General features: G+C 40.7%; 1 long non-coding RNA gene across 1 annotated transcript; it reads left to right on the top strand.

The window, feature by feature from the left end:
- Positions 1-263: 263 nt before the first annotated feature.
- On the top strand, positions 264-13,504 carry LOC108500808. The gene is made up of 4 exons (XR_001876006.1): positions 264-691; positions 11,071-11,223; positions 11,760-12,044; positions 13,483-13,504. It is a non-coding gene; the product is annotated as an uncharacterized LOC108500808 (long non-coding RNA).
- The last annotated feature ends 1,210 nt before the right edge of the window (positions 13,505-14,714 follow it).

Raw genomic sequence — 14,714 nt, 5'->3', positions numbered from 1 at the left:
AACATCATGTTTTCTTACTTGTTATCTCACATTAACGTGTGCAGCTCCTAGAGGCATGGTCCCCAGGGCCAACATGACGTAAATGAAGTGATGGGTGCCATTAAGTATATGTACTGTAAGGTATCTATAAGTATTAAGTAGTATATATAGTTGAAACTTATTCTGTAAGGCTTCAACTGTGACTAGAGATTTCCTAGTGAGGCACATACAATGAATAATGCTGGTAGTGAAAATTATGGGTTTTCTCCTTTCCAAAGGAAAAAAGGAGGTGATCAGAACTAGCAGCATCCATATTTGTGAAATTCTTTCCTGTGTCCCCATGTTCACCATCCAGAAGAGAGGAGGATTCAGTTTGTTCAACTCTTTGCTCTCCATTGACTACAGACACCAGGAAATGTGCAAAATCTTTTTTTTTCAGATGACACGCTTTCCTCAAGTTGATCTTTCACGATCAGGCACTGTGCTGATCCGGGAAGGAGGCAGAGACTACTGAACCTTGCAGCCACTGGGCTAGCTGAGCACTTTGCCTACCTGGAAGGCTGAATCCAGATACCACTGCCTTGACTCTGTGCTCAGGCTGGCTGATGAAAAGGGATTTGAGGATCCACCATTTGTGCCGTGCTTGGACAAACCGTGTGGTGTGTGCTCGTTCAATAATCATGTGTGGGAGCTTTACCTTGGAATTGCATAGGTAGGTGTAGAAACAAGCTGCATGGTGCTATATAGTTCCACATCTCTGCTGAACAGTTTGCTTTTGCTTGGAGGAAGTTGCTTCTGCAGTGAAAAAGTATTAGGGAACACTGCACGTTTTCTTGAAAGGGTGGTGTGTTCTGGGCTAGGATAGCAGAAAGTTGTGTGGTGAAGGCACTGGTGATCTTTCGAATGGGCTTTCAAGAAGGAAGAAAAACTATTTGCATGTATTTGCTCATGTTTTAGATATCTTTCCAACTTGACCTTTTGAAAACAATCTATTTACACATCCCACACACAGCGAGATCAGCAATGTGAGACAGTGAGGGGTGGGAGTAGATATGCAGAGCTGAGTGGCATATAACCATCACACTTGCACCATGCCAGCCATGCTCATACTCTTCCCAGATGTGTACCAGGGGCTGACCCAGTCCTGGGATGTGGTGGGGCTTTATGCACCCTCGTTGGAGCTAGTATAGAGGCTGTGACCATGTGTACTGGTTTTGGCTGAGGTAATTTTTTTCACAATTACTAGTATGGGCCTATGTTTTGAATTTGTTCAGTGACAAATGACTTCATCATCTCCCAGGAGTTCCCAGCTGCTAGGTATGACATCTCAGTGTCCCATGTCCTGGGTTAGATCAGTTACCAAAGGGCTCTTTGCCATAAAGGGCAGCATATGGTGTGCATCTGTGCCAGGATGAGGTGGCTGTGAGACATCCCCACAGCTCTTCTCCCTGGTGCATAGCACTCCAAGCTTTTCCCTTCCATATGACCCGGAGTGCACACCTTTTCATAGCCATTTTCTGCATCCTAACTGTATGGGAAACCACAGAAGAGCTCACTATCTTGATTCCTGATGTTATATTTGCATGTTGCAGGGAACAGATTCATAAAGGGGTGTACCCAAAGGCTTGGTGTTAATTGGTGCCATAGTGCTTTTAATTTAGTCACATGGATTTGGCAGTGCAGTTCCCACAGCAACTGCCCTCCTCGTGCACAGGGGAAAAAACTTCCCGAGAAAGTGGGTTTCTTCACTGCAGTGTCACAGAAACCATATGCAACAAAGAGATTTTTATGGTAGAAGCCTTATATAGCATAGCTGTAGGGCTAAAATCCCAAAGATAAAGTCATCATGCAAATATCCATGCACATATGGGCATATATGGGTAGCCCAGACTCATCCCAGACTCTGCAAGTGGGAGATTTTTGGATGCGATTTCAAAATTCCTGACTGTGCTGTGTTCCAGTAATAGTAATGGAGTGAAGCCAAAGTTGTAACCTGGCTTGGGTGAGGATAGATCTGCCTCCAAGATCTGCCTCAGCTGCGGACTCTTTGCTTTCCTTATCACAGTGTGTGACTTCTCAGTGTATAATTAACTTGAAGACTATTATTTTTATTGGGGAGGAGGGAGGAGGCATTTCAGACAAACTCAGTGTGCAAGATAAACTAGGTTAGAGTACTTTCAGAAGGTCATACTGTACATGACAGCATGTCATGTACATACATGAGGCCAGGGGGTCCTGGCCTCAGCAGGTGAAGTAGAAGATGTATCACTCTAAAAGCAGAGTGGCAGAGTGGTCTGTAAGCAGGGGTGAGAGCTGATAGCTGTCCATTGGCCCCCAAAAGTCAGTGGAGACCATAGAACACCATATAGGGAAGAGTTCAGTGGTCCCTTTTCCAGCATTTGGTACACAAATGTAAAAAGTACTTAGTGAAGTCTGGAGTGCATATGTGATTTGCATTCCACTTTCTCAAGTCTCAAAGAAATGCACAAATGGTTTCAAACCACATCAAAACCTTCCACTAAATACAGTTTAGTACTTGGCATTTAATTGGAAAGTACAGCTCTGTAGTTTGCATGTACAACTACAGTTTAGAAGAACTTAGTCCAAGGTCAAATCCTTGTACCACAGGTAAAATGTGCAATTTCAGACTGACCTTTATGGGGAATTAATACATATGAAATCTGACTTCACCTGTTCTGAATTTCAATTACTTTATTCTTCCTGATTTAGCTTTCATTTTCACTCACCTCAGCTGATGCTTATAATCAATTCTTAGATTCTCTTGATCTGATATTTCTTTAGTCATACTTTTCATGTTGTTTCATGCTATATCAGTTACATTCAGGGGTTAATAAACTTGGCCTCAGTTCATCATGAAAAGACATGGAAAGAGATAATCCTATCCACATATACAACTTTGCTTTTAAAATATCCACCTTTCCAAATTATAGATATATCTTTTTCTTCTTGTATTCCACTGCATTAGTGTTCTCAATCTTTCCTAACTTCACCCTGGCCAGACTCATAATCAGTATACTGATACATGCAACAGTTAACTGCCATTTTTTGTCTCGGTATCTTGACTTTTGTGATACTTTCCTTGCCCTAACCGAAGCATCATCTGTTTGTTTAGGTTGAGGATCTTCCACTGCACTTCACAACTTGTTGCTGTGCTCCCTCTGAATGACTAACACAAACTTCAGTTCAGTACGGTCAAATGGAGTCATACTTCCTTCTAGATCCAGGCTAGCAACCTTTCCTCAGACCTACAAGTCAGGTATCTCTTTCGAGTCAACTGTCTATGAGTCCTCATATCCCAGTTTTCACTGAATCTTGCAAGTTCTACAGAATGCTCAAATACACTGCCACTAAACACAACACTATTTCCATTGTAGTGAGTTGACCCTGGCTGGATGCCAGGTACTTGCTAAAGCCACTATCACTCCCCTCTGCAACTGAACAGAGGAGAGAAAATATAACAAAGAGTTTATGGGTTGACATAAGGAAGGACCTGGAGAGATCACTCACCAATTACCATCATAGGCAAAACAGACTAGAAGTAGAGATATTAATTAAATTTAACAGAATCAGAGCAGGAGAATGAGAAGTAAAATAAACCTTAAAAACATGTTCCCGTCACCCCTCCCTCCTTTCCAAGTTCTACCTCCTATCCCAGTGGTGCAGAGAGATGGGAATGGGGGTTACAGTCAGTTCATTAGAGGTTGTTCCTGCCACTGTTCAGGGAGAGGGGTCCTTCCCCTTTGCTCCAGCATGAGGTGCCTCCCACAGGAGACAGTCCTCCGTGAACTTCCCCAGCGTGAGTCCATCCCACAGGCAACACAAAGTTCTTCACAAAGTGCTGCAATATGTGTCACTTTTCCACAGGGTGCAGTCCTTTAGGCACAGGCTGCTCCAGCATAAGTCTCTCACAGGAACACAAGTCCTACCAGAAAACCTGATCCAGTGTGGGGTGGGCTCTCCCTCCACAGGTCAACAGGTCCCTGCTTGGACCCTGCTCCAGCATGGGAATCCCACGGGATCACAGCCTCCTTTGGGCATCCACTTGCTCTGGCGTGGATCTCCTCCATAAGCTGCAAGGGGACCATAGGATTCAGGGGAACCTCAGCTCCAGCACCTGGAGCACCTCCTCCTCCTTCTCCACTGACCTTGGTGTCTGCAGAGTAGTTCACACATTCTCACTCCACTCTTCTCTGGCTGCAATTTCAACTTTTCTGGCTGCTATTTCAACTGCCCAGTAACTATTTTTCACCCTTTTTTAAATATGTTATCACAGAGGCGTTACCATCATTCCTGGTTGGCTCAGCCTTGGACAGTGGCGGGTCCATCCTGGAAACTTCTAGCAGCTTCTCACAGAAGCCACCCCTGTTGCCCCTGGCTACCAAAACCTTGCCAAGCAAATCCAATACATCCATCAGCTATAAATTAAAAGCCAGATTTTAGCTGTCTCTTCATTTATCATTCTTATTCTGCTCCAGCACCCTTTTTCTGGCCTTCAGCAATGCATCTTACTGTTTATGTTGCTTCGAGATGCTTCAATCTAAGCATTCTCCATGTGCCACTTTAACCAGGTTGCCATTCTCATCGCATCCCTCATCAGATTTCCCTTTCTGCTTTGTGTCGAAATCTGCCTGTGTGCATTGGCGTGGCCTTTTACCCTCCCTCTCATCTTCTCATCTTCTGTGTGCTGTAGAGATGTCTTCTATCCTAAGGCCATTTTACTGCTGCTTCACCCATTGAACTGTATCATGGTTATACATAATTTTTAAGAAAATATTTTTAAGAAAATATCCAGGTTGTTTTAGAACCCAGCAGTATCCAGTTTCCAGCAATATGATGGAGAGGAGTTTCCTCACTCAGCTACACATTTACTGGGTTCATACAAATTATGTGCAAATAGTGTTTTTACTTTTGAGATAAAAGTCTTATAGGACCACGTCTGCTTCAAATTGGTGTCCTAAACTTGGTGCTACCATGTTTCAGTCAAAAGCTAATGAAACAAACGTATGTACACAAACTGGTGAGACCTACCGGACCCACCAAGTTTTAGATATTGTCTTGACCTTTTTGATAACAACTCCCTGGATAAAGAGTTCACTTACTTGAGGCAGTTGTGCTGATAATACAAAATCAGTACTGGCCTGCTTTGAGGCCACAGCTTACTGTATACACAAGACTCAGGAGCAGCCTGTGGTTTCACTAGACACTTTTTGTAGCAGAAAACCCCCTCACAGAACTGTAGCCTCTGCTGTGGGGAAATTGGTTAGCCTCATATGGCACACCCTGATCATGTTTCCCAACAGCATAAGGCAGAGGCAAAATACCAAAAGATTTAACAGCTTCTAGCTGAAACGTCCTGTGTCTAAAAGTGGAGAACACAAGGTCAGCCCATTTGCCTCCAGACTCCAAAACCAAATAGACATTTTCTAGCCAACAGAAATGACCGATTTAGTAAATCTGGGGTATTTTCTGCAGCTTTTGTATTAGCAGGGAAGTGGAGAAATGAAATGCAAATCTCCCAAAGTTCTCATTGTACCTATGAATTTCTCTTGTAAACAATCTTGCAGCCTTGTTCTTTTCACTTTAGGATAACTACCTTATCTCCCTTGTCTCGAGAGGAACATGAGTGAAATATCAAATATCTAACCTGAATGCATAAGCATCTTGAAACAAAAAGTAAGAAAAGAGCTCCCTTTTTATTCTTGTCCTTCCCAAAAATGATCCCAATGAAACATTGTAACACAGGGTTACAGCTGGGAATCTCCAAATTCCATCTTAAACAAAAGTAAGTGTTTTAGCTTTCTAGGTAAGGTCTGGCACAAAATTTAGCCTTTATAAAATGTAAATTAATAAATTCAAAAATTCTGCAGAAGTAGAGAAATTATTCCCATAGCCTCTGCAGTTCAGTTTGCCATCTCTTGGGAATCCTGTTTGCTCAGCAAATAGGTTTAATATAGGATGGCATCATTAACACTGCAGGGACAATTGCTGAAGAATATGAACATGAGTCATTTCCACCTGAAGTCATACATGTAATTACTGCTCCAGCTTAATAGCAAATGAGTAAAGCAAAACAGCCTACAAAATACAGAATTAATGAAATTACATACTAAATCCCTTTGTTAGTGTAAGATATCAAACATGGATAAATCAATACATATAGGTCTCCACTTATGGAAAAATGTTATCTCCCCTGGAAAACAGGTGGGGGCAGGAGACGAAGGCTTGAGGAGCTAGATGGAAACATTCAATGAATTCAGCCTGTCCTGAGGTAGCAATGTGGATGCTATATCGCTATACACACACACACACACACACACACACACCCCTCCATCCTTAGTGGCAGCCTCTGAATCTGTGTTGATTTACCCCTTGGCTCTGGAAATGGTTATTCATCCGAGCATTAAAGGTGATCACAGCTGTGAGGTGAACACTCACAAGCACTTTAAATTAAAACCCATTTAACTCTAGCCACATTTGCCTTCTCATTCTTCAGCTAAGAGAACCTGTTTCCATGATGTTTGATTGCCCTGCCTTTCTGCATTTGCAATACTGATGTGTCTAAGCAATTTTTAATTACCCTTTTAATATATTATTTTATAATCAGATTTTTAAAGAATATGAACCTTAATTTTTTTCCTGTAAAACATTATCCGTTATTAGGCGACACAGCCTCCATGTCCTTGCAATAATAATCACCCTTGACTTGACATTAGCCACTCCTCTCTACTGTTTTCTTTACTATATTGGAAAAGTAACCATAAAGTGGTTGTCGTTGCCTGTATTTTTAATTACTTTGTTGTCTCTTTGCTTTTATGAGTCAACCAGACAACTTGTTCAATAGCCCTATGACTAATTTAGTGCCTTTGTTTCTACAAACAGCTGCACCAAAGAGCACCTAAATAAGATTGTTTCAGTGATGCTTTAATGTGCTGCATTTGAAGTCTTTACTCCTTTGCTGCAAACTGTGCTCACTGCTTAGCTTTGACCACAACTGAGTAAGATCACAGTGGGATTCATTCCTCTTCTTATTAGAAGTTTGTTCACCTCAAAATTGTTACAGTCAGCTAGACCATCTCTGCTTGCAAGGGTTCCAGCAAGAGCAGGTATGTAATGCTATATATTAGGCACATTCAGGGAATCCATGGTTCCTTTGAGCAATACTAGCTGTGAGCTATGTAGCAGTTACCCTCCATTTCATGAGGTCTATGATTTGGTTTTCTGTTGGTTTAGCCACCCTACAAGCCGAAGGTGGGTGGGGGCTGGAGGTGAAATGCGTGCAGTGCTCCTGGCAGGTGCTTTGCCACTCAGCTCAGAGGTGAATTTCTGTCCATACAGCTCAGTAATTCTTAAAATTGTGTGTCTGGTGAAAAGACAATTTGGCTTGCCTCTGGCACTCAGAGACAGGTGTGGTGACACAAAACCGGGCTATCAGATGGTCATACTTCCTGGGACCTTTTCTCCTGAATTTTGTTGCAGACTTTCCTCTCACCACAGCCTTCTCAAGCACAAGAAAGCTAGTATTTCCTGTTCAACAATTCTATTTAATGATTTAACTTGAGCGTGTACTCCAAGTACTAAGTATAAATTAATAAATCCTGCTGCAGAAAATTATCTTTCTTCTTGGGCTAACTCTCAGTCAGACATTTTTAAACTCCAGACCATCTATTCCCTCTCACTCCTTCTTGGAGGTGAAAAACAGTAACAGTGCTCGTGCTGGTATGTCAGAATAGCAAAAGCTACTTTGATGCTGAATTTGTTATACATGTGTTTGCATATTCTTGTGGCTGAAGAGGTACAGAAGGTCTCTTCTAGCTCAAACAGAGACAAACTGAGAATAACTACGAGGAAGAAAACAATAACAGTAAAAAGGAACAAAACCCACACACTTTCCTCTGAAGATTAAACAGATTAACTACAGGTAAGAAAGAACCAGACAAGAACTAGAACTCCCACACTGATATGTTAGACTCAGTATTTCTTATGTGAGTGGATACCACAAAAGATGAAAGAGACAGAGCATTACAGTGTCAGCTCAACTGAACAAGCAACCAATATTTGATAGGAGCTCACAGGGTGCTAATAAGTTTCATAAACCCAGAATGCAAGTGAGTGTGATAAAATAGAATAAAGAACAGAAAAAAGATTAGGAGGGTCATAATAAAGTCAAATAATTGTTTTTAGAAACAGCTAAAGCATGTCCTCCTAAGATATGGAGGGGCTGAAGGTGGAGAAAGGGTGGTTTGGACTTTTCTGATAATAGACATGTATGTATTAGTACAAAAAGACATACATTCATCTGATAGAGATTTCCTTTGTACTCAGCCATCATTATTTGGATCACATCTCATGGGAAGCAGTAGGCCCTGAAAGAGATCCATAAGAAAGTATGAGTTTGGACCCTATTCATTGACTGAGGAGGGCTGAGCTCTGGGAAGGGCCAAACAGGGTAAAAAAATCAGAGAACTTTCCTGGGAGTGGGAGAGAGACAGGTGACCGGAAAGAAAAGTGTCTGGTTACAAAGAAAACACAGGAAAGCAATGGAAATTTGAAATAGAAACAAGGTTGAGGAGAAAGAATAAAACCATTCCAAAGCCTTGCTCATTTTCCTATCTGAACTGCTAAGTGAATGTTCAGCTGTAGCTTATTTACTCTGAATATAAAACCAGAGAAGATACAAGGAAACCCAGGTACCAGGAGGAGAACTATCTATATGGGAAGAGGGTCAGGGCAGATGTGTTTCATATTTTGTCCCACCCAGAGGAAAGTGCTGACTCAGATCGAGATTCTGACTCAGTATTTCCCAAGATCCCTGCCACATCACTGTGTTGCGCTTTCAGAAATGCCCCTCAGAGAAATACATACAAGCACTCTGCAGTGGAAATTATAGATCACACTCACAAATAAGTAAAAAAGTAGTCTATCCAACATTAAAAGCATCCTCTTGAAAATTCTGCTTCTCTGTTGTCAGTCATCTTCTCACAAGTTCAGAAAGTTTATCAGTAAAGCCCCTTTAAAACAGAAAATGGCCAAGCAAAATTGAGAATCTGTGAATTGATGCTGTACATGGTCTAAGAAAATCTAAAAAATGTGAAATGAGTGCTATATGGATTTAAAAGTGTGCCCGGAGCTATTAAAAATTGTGGAAGAAGGACAGACCTTCAGATTAGAGCTATTCCTTAAGTTTAGTCGGAGTCTAGAGACCAGATGTCTCTTCTCATGTCCTCCAAAAGTGCCTCTGGTTTGAAACGGAGCTTTTAGTGAGTGGCTTCCATGAGTAGTCAAACACCATTTTTGTAAAAACTGCAAATGGAATTATATTTGCGGTTGTAACTTCTTTTTTTTAAGGTTTGTTTGTTTGTTTATTTGTTTGTTTTAATGGCATGTGACATGCTTATTGGGGAGCAACTTCTATCACTGGAGAGAAACTACTTAGCTGAAGTGACTTTTACTCTTCACCTAAGACTTTGTTTTTCTCTGTGCAGGTTAAAAGATACCTATTTTGTCCATCTGTGTGTAGCTTATTTTGGAGATAGAGGCACAAATGCATGAGAATTTCTTCTTTTAATTGCTATTCTATCCCTACAGTGTCTTCATGTAGCATTTGTGCAGTTGGTCTACACATAATTTTAGAACTCATAAGAACTCTCTGAAAATGAAGAGCTAGCTTACTAAGATCAGTTCAAACTTTTAAAATGAATAATTTTTTCCATTTATATCCTTGCAACTAGCCACCTGTGATAAACACCATCTGAAAAACACATCATTTTTGCAGCATTCAATAAGCAAATGATTTTTACAAAGTCTATGGCAAAAAAAACCCAGTTTTTAGACAGGCAACATGAAGCTCACCAGCTGGACTTTCATCAGGACTCTCATCACTGTGTGTTTGCTTCAGATAAAAAATCTCAACAATTTTTTATTCATTCATGATTTTGATTAAACTGCTCTGTTAATTTACAAAGAGAACAAGCACATGAATGACATAGGGTAGTTGACAGCATTTTATGTATTTTCTACAAATCTCTGAAAAGTACTGTATGTATTTTAAATTAATAGTTTACTGGTATTTGATGTAATTTGAGAATTTTGTCATTTATCAATAAATTATGACCTTTCTATAAATTCCCAGCCATTTTATTCCAAATGTTCTGCTGGGCTAAATGTGGGAAAGGACTTCAGCGCATTTATTTGTAATCAAAACCAAAACAGTTTAGCTTTACAGTGAGTAATCAAATCTTTCTATCATTGAGTGAAAGGTGTTCCCTGAGTATCTGGAGTGACCAAAAGAGAAGCATGGTTCAGGAACCAAAAGCCTGTAAGGCTGGACTATCCAAATTAAGTAGAGCCTATGGTGTCTGGAGGGTTTCTGATGATGTGAAGTAACTCACATTCTTCATATATCCCAAGGTTGCATATCAGGTTCAAATGTGAAGGAATTTTGAGACCATTTAGGGAAGATAAGAATATTCTCAGCAAATAATGTGAACAGTGGTAGTTGTATTTTATACAAATTCATGAAAGTGCAGGCTCTATTCTAAATTCTCAACATTTTCTATGCTTTTTCATTTGTTAGAGTCATTTGTCTGGGCACACCACTCAAGATATGAATTATTTTTTTTTAAAGCACTTTATATTGATATCCAGAATCAAGTTTCCCAATTCAATTCACTTTTAAATCAAAAGCAACCTTTCCATTGACTTTTGTAAATTTTTTAATCAATCAACCTTTAACAAAAACCTCAAGCAGCACCAGCTGCACAAGGAATTATAAACTGCAATAAAGAACTGCACATGGTTATTGCAACAAATTGGGTAAGACTGAGTTCTTTAGCATTTGTTTAGCCTGGTAGCCAAATTTTCAGTGTAGGTATTTCAAACTCAATTTAGCATCATGGTTCACTGAAATAGCGTAGTCATGTAAATACAGTTCAGGTGGCGAGGAAATAAATTTTAGTTGATTGAACAGCATTATTTGCATAATGTTTCCGTTCAATGGTCCTTCTAAAGCTGAAGCTAAAATGGAAAGTCTAAATTTGTTCTTGTAAGAACATAAATCATTGACATCTACAGTTTTTAAGGATGCAACCAGAAATCTGTGGTGGAGGACACAGGATGATAACGCAGGGAGACACGAAGTGGACTGAGGAGAGTTGTGCATGCCCGGGAGGGAGAGCTGCCAGTGAGCAACATCTGTTGTTTGACCTTCAGGAGCCTATGAGAAAGGTGGGAGGAAGGGGGGGGGGGAGCGGAATTTCCTTACCTCTAGTGACATTAACGGTCTGAGGATAAAATAAAATTGTGAATTGTGGAATGACTTTCCTTCGGTGTCATTGGCTTTGGGTTTACTGTATATGACGACACACTTCTCAAGAATAGAAGTGGTTATGCATATAGATATATTTTATTAAATCTTATTTGATAACATAAATCCAATCTGTGAAGAAGTACTGAGTGTCACTTATTCCTGTTAAACTCACAATCCTGAGTTGACTTAGAGACCAGGTTTATCTGACTGGTGCCTTTCTGTTTTGTAAGGTCAAGGTCATCTCTGACCAGTGATTTAGGGGGAAATCTCACAAATTACACATTTGCTTGAGAGGTAGCAGTGAGCATGGAGTGATGCAGGAGGTTCCTTTTCTCTTTGTGTGACAGGAAATGGAGCCCTCTTTGGTTTTAGTTTCCCTCTGGATAATGTGACCACCATACAGACATAACTGATTTTGCCATGGATCAAGGGATTACTCTGTTTATTTCTGCAGGTAACTTTTTGGCATACATCTTCCTTATTGCTTGTTAGGAAGACTTTACTTACTGTGGGTGGACACTTTGGTAAGAAAACAGTGAAAGAAGAAGCCGGAAGACAGTTGGCCTTCTTTTGCTATCTTGCATCAGGGCCAACTGCTACGTAATACACCCAGAAGTCATATTTGTTGCTGTTGCTAGGCCATCGTGCTGCTCCTCACCTACTTCAGCAGCCTCCTGAATCCCACGCATTGCAGAAGTTGCTGTTGTCACTTCTATGCCCCCCACAAGACAACAGAGAGGTGAGAGGTTTTGTATTATTTGCTATTTTGGGCTCAAAATCCTGCACTTGTCTGCCAGGTTTAGATTTTTCCACCTCCAGACCTTTGTAGACTTTTTTATTATTCCGGATTCCCATTGACAAAAAATAATCCCATGGTCACTCCTGGACTAGTGGAGGAAGATAATGGCAAGGACAGGTTTAAGCTGACAACCTTCACCCTGGAGTACTGCAGGACTCAAGGGCAAAACAGACAAAATAGAGACTTCGAGGGGTGCACCATACCACCTGCTCTTGAGTTTGCCCCTACACGAGGGATGCACAAAGTGGGCTTACTGGCTCTTAATTTTCTAAAAGGCCTCAGAGGAACCCCAGAAAACTGCAAACCAGTAATGCTGACATCCCTACCACACAATTCCCAGACAGATTGAGCCCATGGATAAATGTGGTGCAAAAGAAAATAATAAATATGGCATTTGTGACAGGATATACCACACTTTTTTGTTACACAAAAGTTTACTGAAGAGTCAATGAATACAGACAAGGGGGAGCCAAAACACTACCATGTCTTTGAAGCTTCAAAAGAGTCTCTGATGAGTCTCACTGCAAAGCTACAAAAGAAGTTAAGCTATTACATTATCAGGAATTCCTCACATAAATATGCAACTGGTTAAAATATAAGAAAAAAAGAGCAGTTAATAGTTTTTGCAGTTAAGTGGGTTCAGTCATGAAAGGGCTTGCCTGTGGCCTGTGCTATTGGTCATGCATTGGAATAGGCTACACAGGATGGTGGGATCACCATCCTTGGAACCTTTCCAAAGGCGTGTGGATGTGGCACTTGGGGATATGGTTTAGGGGTGAACACAGTGGTGGTGGGTTAACATGTCTTTTCTGTGATTTAAAATGTAGACATCAGCAATTTGAGAAAAAGGGAAAGCTACGAAATAATTAAGGTTGCTGAAGTACTAAGTTAATATTATTCATATTCACAATAAAGTTTGCTGATATTATATATGAGCTATTAATATTCATAACTAAGTTTACTGATGTACTAAGTTATGCAGGATACAGAGAAGAGATCCAGCTGCAAAGAACTATTTAAGGACTTCAAAATATAGAGTGACAAGGTGACAAAATGGCAGATTAAAATCAGTACTGATAATATGGAGGAATAGAGAGTAAGGACAGAATCAATTTGCTGCACAAGTGATGCGTAAAACACAGTGATATGCTCAGACAATTCTGTCTTTCCTTTTGAATTTTCCCCTTTCTAGTTTTAACTACTAAGTAGGAGATAATATCTTTTCACTTCCTAGTATGTGCATTTATTAACCCTCTCAGATTGTGTAGCTCGAAAATATTGTGCTGACCTTCAGCAAAAAATGTCCAAAGCCTCTGCTATGTTTTTCCTTGTAAATATTTATGGTGGCCATTAAAATTCTTTTCACACTTAAATTCAGCTTAGCTGCAAGTGCCTTCCTCACTTGGATATAGTGAGGAATGGTACACAAAATGAGATCCAGGACCCTGGTGAAAGTGAGAGAAGAGATGACAAGTTTTCATGTTACAAGTGATTTGCCTAATTTGTATGGTGTACAACTGTATATCATACAGAAAAGGTATGGGATGGGAGGGAAGGGGAGGGCAAAGGATGGGGAAGGGATAGGATGGGGTGGGGTGGGATGGGATGGGGACGGGGGAGGGGATGGGGATGGGATGGGAAAGGGACAGGATAGGATGGGGAGGCAAGGGGAGGATGGGAGGGGAGGGAAGGGGAGGGGAAGCAAGGAGAGGGGAGGGGATGGAAAAATGTGGTCTTGTGGAGGTTGATTTTTATGATATTCTTCTCTAGCACTGTTATCACAGTAATGGGGCAAAGTGAGAAATGTTCAGCAGTTAAGCATCCTGTAGAAATAGGTTGCACAGACTTACACTGGGTAGAGAGAAGTCAGGTCAATATAAGAAACTAATTATTTAGATTTCTTTGAATGATTGGTTGACTGGGGCAGCACTGGTGAATCTGCACTGTCTGGTGTCAGGTTTAACACGAAAGGTTTAGAGATGCTTAAAAAAAATTTCAGTTGGAAATAAGGATTCTTTGGAGGAAAAGAAGAAAATATCCAACCAATCAACTAAACAAACAAAAAAAAACCCCAAACCAAAAAACTACTGAAATGAGAGTGTACAAACACATTTTGTCAGCAGTGCCAGCTGCCAGTCCACCTCTGCACTGCTCATTCCTTCCCTACTTCTCTGCTACCAAGCACTAGCATGAGAGGAAGCTGGGAAATTGTGTGACTGAGCAATAAACTCCCCCCCAAAACAGTTGTTGTTTTGAGCCAGATTTAATAACATCAGGAATGCATGGGACAGCAGAGCACAGAAAATGGCACAAGCTTGGGTACAAACAGCTGAGGCAGGATGGATTGGGAAATGTTATTTTTATTTCTTCTGGATGTATAGCAAATACCTTACTTGTTCTTCCACGGACCCCTTTGGCAAGGTGTGGAAGAGCTGTAGACTTTTCATTTTATAGCCTAATAAAGTAGTTCCTAACCAGTTCTGACTTTAAATTTAAAAAATAGAGGATTAATTTACTTAGGAGTAAACCTGTTAGGTTTTTCATTTTTCTCCCTTCCCTTCCCTTCCCTTCCCTTCCCTTCCCTTCCCTTCCCTTCCCTTCCCTTCCCTT

The sequence above is a fragment of the Lepidothrix coronata genome, unplaced genomic scaffold (assembly GCF_001604755.1).
Source record: "Lepidothrix coronata isolate B3197 unplaced genomic scaffold, Lepidothrix_coronata-1.0 Scaffold95, whole genome shotgun sequence".
Taxonomy (NCBI): domain Eukaryota; kingdom Metazoa; phylum Chordata; class Aves; order Passeriformes; family Pipridae; genus Lepidothrix; species Lepidothrix coronata.
Note: the sequence above shows the minus strand (reverse complement) of the source record. Positions and strands in the feature narration are given on the sequence as shown.